This window comes from Elephas maximus, chromosome 16 (genome assembly GCF_024166365.1).
Source record: "Elephas maximus indicus isolate mEleMax1 chromosome 16, mEleMax1 primary haplotype, whole genome shotgun sequence".
In the NCBI taxonomy this organism is placed as follows: Eukaryota; Metazoa; Chordata; class Mammalia; order Proboscidea; family Elephantidae; genus Elephas; species Elephas maximus.
The window spans coordinates 57,163,287-57,177,177 of NC_064834.1; positions in this window are offsets into that span (position 1 = coordinate 57,163,287).

A 13,891-nucleotide genomic window follows, 5' to 3' on the forward strand; every position below is an offset into this window, starting at 1 on the left:
TAGAACTGCCCCATAGGGTTTCCAAGGAGCAGCTGGTGGATTCAAACTGCCGATCTATCGGTTAGCAGGCAACTCTTAACCACTGTGCCACCAGGGCTCCCCTGTCTTAGGGTGGCACAAATGCTTTGTACTCATCTACTAACTTAAAGGTTTGCAGTTTGAACCCACCCAGCAGCACTGCAGAAGGAAGGCCTGATGATCTCCTTCTGTAATGATTACAGCCAAGAAAATACTATTGAGCAGTTCTACTCTGTAACACAGGTGGGAGTCGACTCAGCAGCAACAGGTTGGGTTTTGGGTTTACTCTTTGTGAACTGAGTGTGGGTAAGAAGACAGTTGATTGTTACAACCAAAAGTGTCTGTCCTGCTAAAAATCAGCTTTCAGAATTCACTTTAAGTATCTTGCCAATCACTTTTCTGAATCAGTCCGTTTTGTCCCTTTATTTGTTTAGAATCTTGACTCCTGAACCCTTGGGCATTTTACCACCAGCCTTAAAGGTTTTCCCAGAGGTCCTTTGGGTTGTCTTCAAAACAACCCATGCAACACTGTCTAGTGCCAGACTTCTGAAAATGAATATGCAGATTAGCCCTCCCTCTGCCCCATCTCCACCCCAAGGCCCACACTGTATAGTGAGGCATAACTTTCCAAGTGCAGTGTGATTTTGCTAACAGTCCCACAAGGACCAAGAAAACTGTCTCACTCTGTTGATTTTTGAGCTTTCTGTAAAACTTCGGAAGCTTCAAGCTGTTCGTAAAGTACTTCAAACATTTCTTTCCGGTCCTTACATCACTTCTTGGAGTTAAATACAGCCTTGACCTCATGCCCCAATCTAGAAGTCTAATTTTCTATATTATGATGATGATATAAAAGTATAACAAGGTAGATGGATAGCTAAATAGATACAGAAATATTTAATATATAGATATATTTAATACATCTCTTGCCATAGCAGGCATCTCCTAGGAATATATGTGGAATCTTAAGATTTTCCCTATTTGCATATCATGGCAGGTAAAACTCTTAAGCCTGTAGCCCCCTCTACTGGGTGGAGTTTCCTAGATTTATTATACACACCTTAAACAGCTTGTCTTTGTCAGCCTTCTTTGAGTGCTCTTGATCACATCCTAATCAACTCAAAATCATGTCCGTGTTGTCACTTATAGGGCTCTACATGGATTCAAGCTCTAAAGTCCATGGACTCTCTGTTTTTCAACCAGGTCCACCTTCACCCATTCTGATAATTCAAAAATGGGTTCGAAGTTCATGCTTACCTTAAAGATGTCTTTATTCACCTTTTTTTTTCTCTCAAATATCGAGTTACTAGCCCGTGAGATTCCTCTGGGCCAGAATCTCATTAATTGATTACTGAACGTAACGTATCAGATGCCTATCATGTATGCCATATTATGATCTGCAGAAACAGAGAAAACTGAGTAGTGTTTTGTTTGATGTATTTTCCTCCTTGTTTCCATGAAACACATACGGTAGATGGCTTTTATAATCTGTATTCTAGAATTTCTTTATGGCCCCAAATATTCTCCTTCTCTGAAAAGAGGGCACCAAATTCCCCAAGACTACTCCTAAACCCCTAAGTCGACATATTCTGACCCAAGCAAAGTCTTGAGCATAATATTCTTCTCTGAGACTCTGATTTGTTAGAGTAATGTGGTTTATTCCAACTCGCCTGGAGGGAGACAGAAATTCTGTCCACAGTCTTCATAGGTAAATATGAGGTCCCCAAGCATGAGGGCACTACCATTTTGGGAGGTGTTTTGGTTGGAGTAGAAGGAGGCCTAGGTGAGTTAATGAAATTTTAGGAATACTGACTTTTTAGAGGTAATATTTACTTCTCTCTTGGAGGATGAAGTGTAGAAGTAACAAGTGGAAATTAAAATAATTATCATTTTAGGTAACTTAGATAATAAACCCACTGCCGTTGAGTTGGTTTTGACTCATAGTGACCCCATAGGACAGAGTAGAACTGCCCTATAGAGTTTCCAAGGAGCACCTGGCGGATTTGAACTGCCGACCAATTGGTTAGCAGCTGTAGCACTTAACCACTACGCCACCAGGGTTTCCAACTTAGATAATACTAAACTGAAAATATCAGAAATATAGACTATGTGTTACACCCTCCCATACACAAACACACAATTGTGCAGTGACTTTAAATTAAGTAGGCAAAAGATACACACGTAGAAATTATAATAATCACAAGATATCAATTTCGTCTTTCAGACACTTGTTAACAAAAATGGCCACAACAATCATTATTTATTGTCATCATGATCATTGTAGTTGACCTTTATTGTACATTCACTGTGTTGAACTTTTCCCTAACTATTGTTCCTTTGCGTGTGATGGCCATACTTGACTATCATTTTTAAATGCTAGAGTCTTACAGAGAGAAAACCCAACTGCTTTAAAGTACTGAGGAGTAAGTTTTTGCTGTATCATTAAGTAGATGAAAGTACACAAGAAAATAGAAGCTCCAATAAAAATATGGAACTTGAGGTAGCTTTTAGCCCAGCATCATGAGCTAAATAGGTGGAAATAGGCAGGAGAATGCCAGATTTTTAGAGAAAACTTTTCCTTTTTTTTTCCTTCATCCGTACTTTCTTCCTGCTTTTCTTTTCAAGTCCCAGCTATTTAAAACCTGGGGACCTTTTCTATGCTCTTTGACTGTTTCTTGTTTGGCTCTTGGGTGTGTGCTTCTTTAAACTTCTTGGCATAGACTTGTTTGGTCTTGAATTGTTGTGAACCAGAAGCCAAATCTGAAGGTAAAGAGCTTTCCTGTTAATAACCCTTAAAAAATGCAGCATATACAAAGGGACCAACTATTGTGAAGCTGGCCACTTGGGCAGCATTAAACAAATGGCATAAACATCTCTTTAGGAGTTAGGGATTAATGTTAAATATATATGAGTCAGGGTGGAGGTGTTCCGATCTTTATCCGTCTCCAGTTTTTAGAATTGAATTTTCTTAAGTCAGTGCCACCTCCCTGGGGATTTCTATGAAAGACATACATTGTGTGTTCCCAGGACCAATGAGTTCCCCCACCCCCCACCAGGCTGGGGCTCTTTATACAGTGTACTAGTTCCCTCTGGCACACTCCTTCTTTTGCCCATCAAAGTCAACCTTCAGGAAGAGATGCAAAGCTAATTGTCATGAATGTGACAATGACTGAGAGCTGATAATTAATCTTTTCTCTCTCAAATGAGAGGGTTTTAAATGTTTAAAGACAACAATGTTTAGGCAAAGGAATTGGAATTTTTATCCTGTAATTTCAAGTCTCCTTGGAGAGTTTGTGGGGGAATGTATCTGAGTGGAACTTGGATTTTCTGGTCCCTTTTCCTTGCCCTTCCCCCTTTCCTGCTGAATTCATATTACATAGGCAGCTATCAGGAAACCCTGGTAGCATGGTGGTTAAGAGCTATGGCTCCTAACCAAAAGGCCGGCAGTTGGAATCCACCAGGCGCTCCTTGGAAACTCTATGGGGCAGTTCTACTCTGTCCTATAGGGTCGCTAGGAGTCGGAATTGACTTGATGGCAGCGGGTTTTTTAGGCAGCTCTTTTTTTTTTTTTTATCAACAAGGTACAGGGGAAAGATGTGGCAGTCTGCTTCCGTAAAGATTACAGCCTGGGAAACCTAAAGGGGTAGTTCTCCTCTGTCCTACAGGGTTTCTGTGAGTCAGAATCAACTTAATGACAGTGGTTTTCTTTCTTTTTAATCAACAAGGCAGACAACTAAATTTCAATTCCAGTTTAGCCATTTGCTAGAAATGTGCTCTTGGGCAAGTTATTGAACTTCTCTTTGAACTTCACTTTGCTCATCTATTAAAATACATTAACCACCATACCACCAGGGCTCCTTATCTATTAAATTAGCAAGGACTAAATTAAGTAACATATAAGGTGTTATGTCTGGCCCCTAAGGTTAGCTCTGCATCAACAAGCACGTGGTTTCTAAGGTCAGGTATGTTGCGTGGTTCTCATCTCCACCCTGCAGTCATTCATCTATGCTCCTACCTTTAAGTACCCACCATTTGCAACTCATATTTTACATTGACTGTTGTGCAAAATGCAAAGATGATGAACATTAGGGATGTCAGGCATGTTTTTAAATAACAAAAACCAAAGGAGAAAGTAGGTTCTTGTAATTAGGACATGACTATTAAATTGTTATCCTATTGTTAAACTATAATTTAAAATATTATTGAAAGTGCTGTTGATAAAATGGTATGGGAGCAAAAATAAAAGTCAAGAAGTCAATGACAAACGAAGGGTTAAAAAAAAAAAAAACAAACCCAGTGCCGTCCAGTCCATTCCTACTCATAGCGGGACGGAGTAAGAACTGCCCCATAGAGTTTCCAAGGAGCGCCTGGCAGGTTCGAACTGCTGACCCTTTGTTTAGCAGCCATAGCACTTAACCACTACACCACGAAGGGTTAAGGGTATTAAATAAGAAAATGACAAAGACAGTAAAAGGAAGCTGAGGACCCTGAGATGGTGAGCAGTGAGGACAGGGCAGGTCGATATGTAGCATGACAAACTCACATTTGGGCTTCTAGGTGTTAGGGAGCATGGCCTGGAAGGCTGTGCTTGGTATTGAAGAGAAGGACTTTTCCAACGGAGGGGACACTGTAAGGAAACTGAAAAAGATGGACATCTTTGTTCCACTTGCTCAGACAGTTCTGAAGAACTGTCTTCCAGGTGCTTCTGGCTCAGTAAGTGCGAAGGGTAAACAAGGTGACAGAGATAGTTACACATTTTTCTGTCACAGAGCATCCAATCATTTTGATCCAGTATTTTCCTTTTCTTTTTTAAGAATCCTAGCCAGCTCACAATGATGAAGGCTTTGCCTTTGAGAAAGCCAGGAGGCAGGCAGTTCCACACACTTGCTCTTTTGGTCGACCTTTGTTAGAGACGATTTGACATTTTCTGTATTTTTAAGCTCCAAATTAAGCCTAGGCATCTAGTCAGTCTGTTTCCAAAGTCATGTCATCTTATTTTTCTTGCATTAAGCACAGATGCTGGATCTTTGGGCTAAGGCATTCATCTCCAGCTCCTTTACTGTTCTCCTTCTGCAAGTGACAAAACGAAAGGGGTGTGTGTGTGGGGTGGCGGGGGGGACTCACCAAGAAATTCTCAGCAATTTGTATTGTAAATAATTCAGTCACATGAATTTATATTTTTTCATCTTTGACATGCAAAGGGAAAGTTAACATGGAACAAGTTCTTCTAACATTGGCAACGTATAGTTCCACCAATGGCTCATTTAGTGAGGGGTGGCTGGGGCATGTTGATGCTTGAAGATTGGGGCAGGGGATAGACTGTAATGTTGCTGTGTACTTTGCTCTAAATGAAAATCCAAAAGGGAGATGATTTACTTCCTTAGGGTTGTGTTATCAGCTACTGTGTTCTTGTTTCCTTTATAGATAGTAGACATGGTATTTGTGCAGAATTATCCCAAGAGACTCTGTGGTGTATGCGATGGACAGTATCTAGGAATGAAGTGGATCCAGCATAGTACACAAGGCTCTTCCTAGAGACCAGCACAGCAGTCTTCACAGTACACCATACTGTATAAATGAATGAATGCATACCTACATTTTCAGATAGGGGAAGTTTGCTCAAGAAGGCTGCGACCATCCAGTTGGTGCTGGCTGGAAGCAGTGTAGTTTATTCTGGAAGAAGTACTCTAGGTAAATATAGGAACAGAGCACTGAGTTTTGGAGATCTTGGTCTAGATACCAATTAGGTCCAGATTGCTGGCTGCAGCATTGGCTTCAGAGTGGGCTGGACAGCTGACATTTTGCTGTCTGTCGAGATAAGTTTTCCTCCATACAAAAAATTGTCTCAGTGCCAGGTTTTGTGATTGGGAACTGTGAAAGATCGATAGCAGCTCATTTCATATTCTGAGTCTTGTCTTCACAAAGATTCTCCTCAATCCACCATTTCCTGGAGTTATTAGGCAGTTCTGGGAAGTTAAAAAAGGAAAATTACACTGTCTTGATCATTCAATTACTTTGCATTTTTTCTGCATGTTCTGGTGACTGCTTGAGCAACATTTTGTTGTTTTCTTGGCTGCTCTCTCCTTGCAGGATTCCCAGGATTTTAAGAGTAGGTTCTTGAAACTTCTCCATGTCCTGTCCACATTAAATACATGTTAAATATTTGTGAAATGAATGAATGAGTACACAAATGACTCCTAGGACATGAAGGTCTACTCACTGAATTCCCTCATTGAAAATACTGACAAAATAAAGGGAGTTTCATAGAGTCAGCCAAAGTGTCCTGCCTTTGTTGATTCATCCATTCATTCAGCAAATATGTATTGAGTGTCTGCTCTGTACCCGGGAGAAAGAAAAGTAGACTAATAGGCATGATTGCTTTCCAATATACAAGGCACATTTGAAAGGGTTTTGGAGTAAATTGAATGAAGAAGAAAATACCCTCTCTCAGCTTTGAAGCAATCATAGGCTAGTGAACTATACAAGAAGGTAAACAAAGAGTTAATTTTAAATGTACTAATGTCCATGGTGCTATGTGAATATGGAAGAGGTAGAGATAAGTCAGCCTAGAAGAATTGGAACGGATCAAAAACAAGGTAGAATAAAAGCTTTAGTCTTGACCTTTGAAGGGAAGCTAGCTTGGCAGAGCTAGGGGCTTGGGGCAAGGCAACGAAGCGGGCAAAGACAGAGAGGTACAATGGGTCCAATGTTCAGCCTACACCTTACACCATACTGAATGAATGAATGAATGAATGAACGCTTATCTGCTTTGCATGGCGTATTAACTTTCTAATGATTCTCTGCTACAAATGCACAGCCATTAGAGAATCCTTTTCAGGGTTTTTCCCTATTACAGCCATTTGGGGATGTGAGAAATTACATTCAATAGCCCAGAAAACTACTCCCCGCCGCCCCCGAGCTTTCATTAGCATGTGTGTATCATCTCCTCATGCTGGTAAACATCGAGATGTAAATCTGCAGTCACTATGCCCCAGTTTTAATGCTGGCAAATAAAACCCAAGCTCTCATCAGAAAATAAAATATTTACTCTGCACACTACCATAAACAAAGCAGTTGGAATGTTGCGCCATTTTAATAACCATTATGCACATGCATTAAATGAGATAAGTCATGTACCTTATGGCAGAGTGTAAAGTACTGGTGGCAACCAGAGGAAATGTGGGGAGCAGCATCTCAAGCTAGGGTCTCCCCTGTAGGAAGCCTTCCCATTGCAGTAAGGTGGGTGTGACCTGGGGATGTGTTTGTTTATTCTCGTTCCTTCCTCGCTATGTGTTGATTGTACTGATTTTCAGGAAACCTGTAAACAATTTTGTCACAGTGTATAGGACCCCAAATTAGGCCTGGGGAGAGTGATCTTGAGGAAAGTAGAGATATGGTCCTCCTCTGTCCTGATAATGTACACAATTTACTGTCTGTCACTTCTGAAGCCAGAGTGGCCATTGAAGAATAGGATTTTTAGGTTAATTTTGGACTTTACTCTAGACCCAAAGAAAAAGGTACAGTAAATCTATATTCATGACATTGCTATGACACTATACTGTTCTCGCTTAGGAGGAATTTGAGGCCTTCTATGAAAGGGGTCATGGCCGCTCTAGTGTCTGTTCTTGTCTTTGAACCCCAACTTGTGTTTCCTGAAATAAATCACACTGTTTCAAAGCTGCATGCTTTTGTGCATGCTGGTCCCTCTTGGTAAACTCCTGCTCATCCTGCAAAACCCACCCACCAACCTGAAACCCAGAGACAGGGGAAAAAAAACCCCTGAACCCCTCTTCCACCCACATGGAATATTTTTCTTGCTGCTGGTATGCAGGGTACACGAGGATAGGAACAGTGTTTGCCTCGTCAACTGCTGTAATTCCTGCACCTAGAATGGCACCTGGCACCGAATAGATGTGCGATAGTCATTTGTTGAATTAATGAATAAACAGTGCTGGATCTTACCCAAACCATGGAGACTTTGAGCATGCTTCTGTGACTAAGCTGCTCTGCCCTCATGGCGAGGCTCAGGCCTTATTCAGAAGCAGGTGTGTTTGGTGGAGTTACCCAAATGCTCATTGATTTATTCCCAGCTCCCTGATTTATTAAGTTTGCATTGACTCAAACAGCTGAGCTCACCCACCTGACTTGTTGCTGAGATCCTGGAAAACTGCATTACACCAACCACCTGCCTTCTATCCACCCTCTCCCCATCTTCCTGGTTTTAAGTCCTTTCCCGTATAGCTTGTTTTTTGTTTTCTCTCTTTTCCTGGTGGTATAGTGGTTAAGGGAAACCCTGGTGGCTTAGTGGTCAAGTGCTACGGCTGCTAACCAAAGGGTAGGTGGTTCGAATCCGCCAGGTGCTCCTTGGAAACTCTATGGGGCAGTTCTACTCTGTCCTATAGGGTCGCTATGAGTCGGAATCGACTCAACGGCACTGGGTTTAGTTTTTTTTTTTTTTTGGTTATAGTGGTTAAGACCTCAGCTGCTAACCAAAATATCGGCAGTTTGAATCCACCAGCCTCTCCTTGGAAACCCTTTGGGAGCAGCTGTACTCTGTCCAATAGGGTTGCTATGCGTCAGAATTGACTCAAGGGCAACGGGTTTTGTTGTTGTTAGTGTGATGCAGCGTTACTGTTTTCACCAAAATGGTGAGTGAAGAAACAAAGGCTCTGAATGATATGCAGTGGTCTTTTTCCAGCAGCAGGGGCTTATCTATGGAAAATAGCGCCTTTGGAATTAGTTTTAAATTGTTGAATGATCTCTCACAGCTGGCGATGGCCAATAGAAACTCCCCATTAGTGCCCCTTCTCAAGTGGCCCCAGGCATGTGCCCTACTTGACATACCTTAGTTATGCCTTTGTGGCAGCATGAAAAGCAAGAACAACAAAAACAAAAGGTATACCTCCTCAAGAGCCGGCACTCACTGAGCAGTGAGGTGACTAAGCTGGGGGACCTGCCAGTAGCTTGGTCTCAGTCAGGAGTGGTGAGACAGCAGTAAGGAGAGAAGGAGCCAGGCCTGGGGCTGCAGGTTCTGGAGAGGAGATGGGACAGAGTCAGGCTTAAAAGGAAAGGAAAGGAAGGCTTCTGATCCACAGTGAAAGAAGAGTGACGTTGTTCTCTAGCCAGGGGCCAAGTCTGTGAGCAAAACCTGAAGGCAGACAGGCAGACAGACAGACAGGCAGAGATTGTCCCTGTGAGACAGTTGGAGTCCATGGTCCCTGCTGCAGAGCAGTAGGCAGCAAAGTCAGGGCAGAGGCCAAATTCAGGAGGCATTGAATGCCAAGGTAAATAGCTTGGACTTCACTCAACCCAAATCAGGCCTACTTCTGGTTTGCCTTGTTAAGTCCAAGTGCCCTATCTGATGTGGTCTCTCGATTATGCTGGGAAACATTTTGTGACAAAGATGCAGACTATATATTCTTAGTTGCTTTTTCTCCAAGATTGAGCCCTTTGTAGCAGCCCTACCCAGTGGTCCCAGGAGTCTAGTATCCACACTTACTTAGGGTCAAGCACCAGGAGATTGTGTAGGCCCAGGCTTCTCTTTAATAGGCAAAGCCAGCTTCCAGCACTGAGTACCTAGAGATGACCCATGTTTTTTTTTTTGTTTCTCTGTCAAGCTCAGAGATGACTGTGGCAGTGATGGCCTGGGTCCCAAGCAGGGTGCCTGCATTTTAAGCCCAGATTTGGTGAAAAGAGATGAGAAGACAGCTTTACCCAGGCTCAAGTCATTGACAGGAAAATATCCTAGCCCTGTGCTGAACTTTGGAGCTGAGATTTGAGGTCTGAGAATCCCTGTATAGTAATTCACAGTAGAGCTGAAAGTGTGTATTTTGAAATGCGTTTTCATATCTGCCGTGTTGTATGAAACATTACTAAGTGCTTACTATTACCCCAGTAGATCTCAATGGTGGTTTAACTATCAGAGAATTTCACAGCATATATAATATTGTCAAAATGAATCAATACCTTAACCTCAAGGCTGATTGCTCAGTTTCTGTAACTACCAGTTGGTAATTGGAATGTTTTTACACTCTCTTCTCCCTTTAGACTGTTCACACTGCCCAGATAGATGCAACCAAGGTACACCAATGTAAATGGAAAAGCCTCGAACTGGAGGCCCTCATGTCGATGTAAGAATGACAAGGCCAGCACGCATTCCCAGGAAGCAAAAGGCTAGCATAGAAACCATTTGCTCATGGAAAGAATGTATCAAGATGTAAACAATGTCTTTCTGGGAAAAATGTGTTCATGTCTGCAGTCATGTATAACTCAACTGGTCGGCACCACTCACCTAGGTGGTAACTCACTCCTTCCTAGCTAAGTGGCAGACCTTTACGTTTCAAAGGACTTCATGCTGAAGCTGATCTTATTTATAATAGTCATTAACCCCCTACCTTTCCTTTGCTCTTTATGTATATAGACCCCTCTCTCTGCTTGAAAGGTAGAGTGCTTTGCATTTTTACTTAGCCCTGCCCATCTCAAGCTGTATCATTCCTCAATAAAACTCCTTTTCTTTCACTCCTAACAGAGTATGAGATTTTCTTGTTTGACACCAGTAAATTGAGCATGAACAATTAAACAATGCAGTTTTGGGTGATCTAAAGAGAGATGTGAACTGTCATTACATGGCATAGTGATTTTCAATCTCTGGGCTGAGGCGGGACTGGAGTTTACTGAATCTTTTAGTACTGGCAGGAGCTGAAGATAGGATTTTTAAAGACCTGAAGTTATTCTGAAAAATATAATGTTTTCAAATGGTAATGAAGAGTTTTGCCAAGATGCTTTACATAGCATCTAACAGAGCTATTATCAGCCCATGGTATTACTCAGTGGGGCTGCCAGTTAAAGCTGCTCTCTTGAGGCTCAGGGGCTCTGGCTTTGCATAGTGATTGAAAGATGCTAAGCTTCTGTCCTACTGGGAGAGCCGTAACTTCACTCTAACATAGGCAAGTGGCTTTACCCAGAGGACCTCATGCAGTTAAACCTGGCTGGGGAAGAGAGGAGACCACCCTCGTCTACCTCTAACTGTGGCTTTGGCCTGAGACTAGTATACTATCCTTTAGGGCGGAGATAAAATAACAATGACAAAATAACTGAGCGGCAGCGAACAAAGAAATACATCTGGCAGTTTCCAGTGATCCTCTGGAGCAAAACAAGTCAGAGATACTTCAATGACTACTCACCGAATGTGTCTGTGGCTTTTACTCACCCACTATTATTAAGTCAGCATTTTCTAGGAGCTCACAAAGTGACTGGGTGCTTCCAACATAATCTAGCCTTAGGAGAAATGAAATGTCATCAGTTAGGATTAGCTTACTGGGGATAAAAACTTGCTTTTGTTTTTGCTTTTTTCATTAGATTCCTAAAGTGATTCAAGTCCAGGAAAATAACAGTGTTTGCTGGGACCAGGTTATTGGTAGAAACCTAAATGCTAACCAAGGTTGAGCAGGTAAATGGATTAGTATAGTGCAGGGTTTTTCAAACTTTAAAAGGAATATGAGTCACCTGGGGATCTTGGTAAAATTCAGATTGCTGGGGCCCTTTCCAGAGATTCCCATTTAATAGTTTGAGTTGGGGCCAGTGAACTTGCATTTCTATCAAACCTCCAGGTGCTGCTGCTGGTCTTCGGACCACACAGAGTAGCACAGGTAGAGTGGACAGGGCTGGGAGGATGTTGAGCTGAATAAGGGTCTGCTTCAAAAAAAAAAAAAAAAATTTTATTTTTTTTTTCCGCCAAACAGAGGGGGGTTTACTTAACTCCAGCCAGTTGCTGTGCAGAGATGGAGGCCTGCTGCTGCCAAATGCTCTGAATTTATGGGAAATCTTCGGTTGTAGGTAGCTAAGTTGTTATTTTTCTCTTAAAATTCTATTCATGGAAAATAACCAACATCTGTCAAATGGATGTGGTCAGCAGCCACCAGTTTGAGACAACTGGCGTTGTTAGTGAGCTACAAGAGGGAGGGGACATTTGGAGGGGTGGGAGTAGTTCAGTATCTACTATAAAAGAATAAAACTGCCACTTTCTGGAAACCCTGGTGGTGTAGTGGTTAAGTGCATTGGCTACTAACCCAGAGATTGGCAATTCAAATCTGCCAGGTGCTCCTTGGAAACTCTATGGGCAGTTCTCCTTTGTTCTATAGGGTCCCTATGAGTTGGAATCAACTCGACGACAGTGGGTCTTTTTTTGGTTTTGCCAAATTCTAAAAGCCCTGAGAAAAATGGAAACTCTCACCCCTGGACTCTCACACCTGAGATCTCCAGCTGTCTCTTTCAAAACTGCCCAGAAAATGCAGTTTTTTTTTTTTCCAAAACTGCAAGTGGGACAAAATGCACAGGATTCTCTTCCAGGGAAAGAACATGCCATTCCTATAAAATATGAACAAGGAGCCTGCGCATTGGGTGTACCCTCTGTGTATCTCAATTAATTACCCTAAACTGAGACCTGGGCTTATTTTGGTCATGAAGGCCTTGATGTAGAATGTTGGCAAATAGTGTGTTTTGTTTTTGTTTTTTTGCTGCCGACAGCAAGGCCAATTAGTGCATCTGGGCTGTACCAGGAAAATGTGAACTGAAGTAAGAATGACATTCAGAAAAGATTTCTTTTCAAGCTCTATGTCTTTAGGAAGCCTCCGTGCAGTGACCTTATACTTGGAATTCAGCTTTCAGCTGGTATATCCAGCATTAAAGGTGACAGGGAAAATAAAAGTCTTCCTTCCAAAGATTGTATGTGCCTTTGGCAAAGGTTATAGATGCGATGTCTTTGAACATCCTTCTTCATGATGGCTCTGTCGCTGGAGATGGGCAGCGAGGGGAGGGAATCTGCAGTGAGCCAAAGCTGTTTCCAGGGTAATGACTGTCAAACCCTGTACCTCTTGAATGCAGAACAACCATGGGTTTCATATTTACATCTAAATATCTGGTTTTCTCACCACTTTATTCCCCCCTTCTTCTTTTTTTTTTTTCTTCTATCCTGTCACATCTTTATAGACATAGGATAAAAAGGAGAAAACATTGCGTTAAAAAAAAAAAAAGCCACACATACACACAAATACCCCATCCTCACTCTAAATTAGTGGTTTTTCAGACTAGAAGCAACTCATTAACTCTTGCTGGTCCTGGACTCCCTCACCCCCCAGCCCCCAACTCATCTTGGTTTTCAGCCAGGAATAACAGAAGGCAGAAGTACAACATGTGCCCTTTCGAGCCCACTGTCCTTGCCTGAAGGGATCCAGATGTTTCTAAGCATGTCTGGTTATAGGTCATTATCATTATTTTCAGAATTACTCATTAACTACCTAGGGTGGGCTGGGAACTGGAGATGGGGACAAGAAATGCCAAAAAAAGCACATCCAATTTATGATCCTCCAAATTGATTTGCTGTGCGCTAGCATTTCTCTTTCATTTCTCAGGCCATTTCCAATCTTCTGGAATATTTACTGCACCCCTATCTATCCATCAGAAACCCTGGTGGCATAATGGTTAAGTGCTACAGCTACTAACCAAGAAGTCAGCAGTTCAAATCCACCAGGAGCTTCTTGGAAACTTTATGGGGCAGTTCTATTCTGTCCTATAGGGTCCCTATGAGCTGGAATCGACTCAACGGCAACGGTTTTTTTTTTTTTTTTTTTTTTTAATCTATTCATCAGAATCCTACTGACAAACTCAAACTGTTCCTCCTTCGAAAAGCTTTCTGTGGCTATCTAGGTGAACGTTCTTGGGTAGTTAGGACATTCAGTGGAACAAATTTTAGAGTGAACCATCTTGGATTCAATTCCTGACATTCCTGCTAATAATGAGTTGTATGTCTTTGAGCAAGTGTCTTCACATTTATAAGAGAATTTTTGATTTTCTGTTGTCAGCTTGGCAACATACCTTG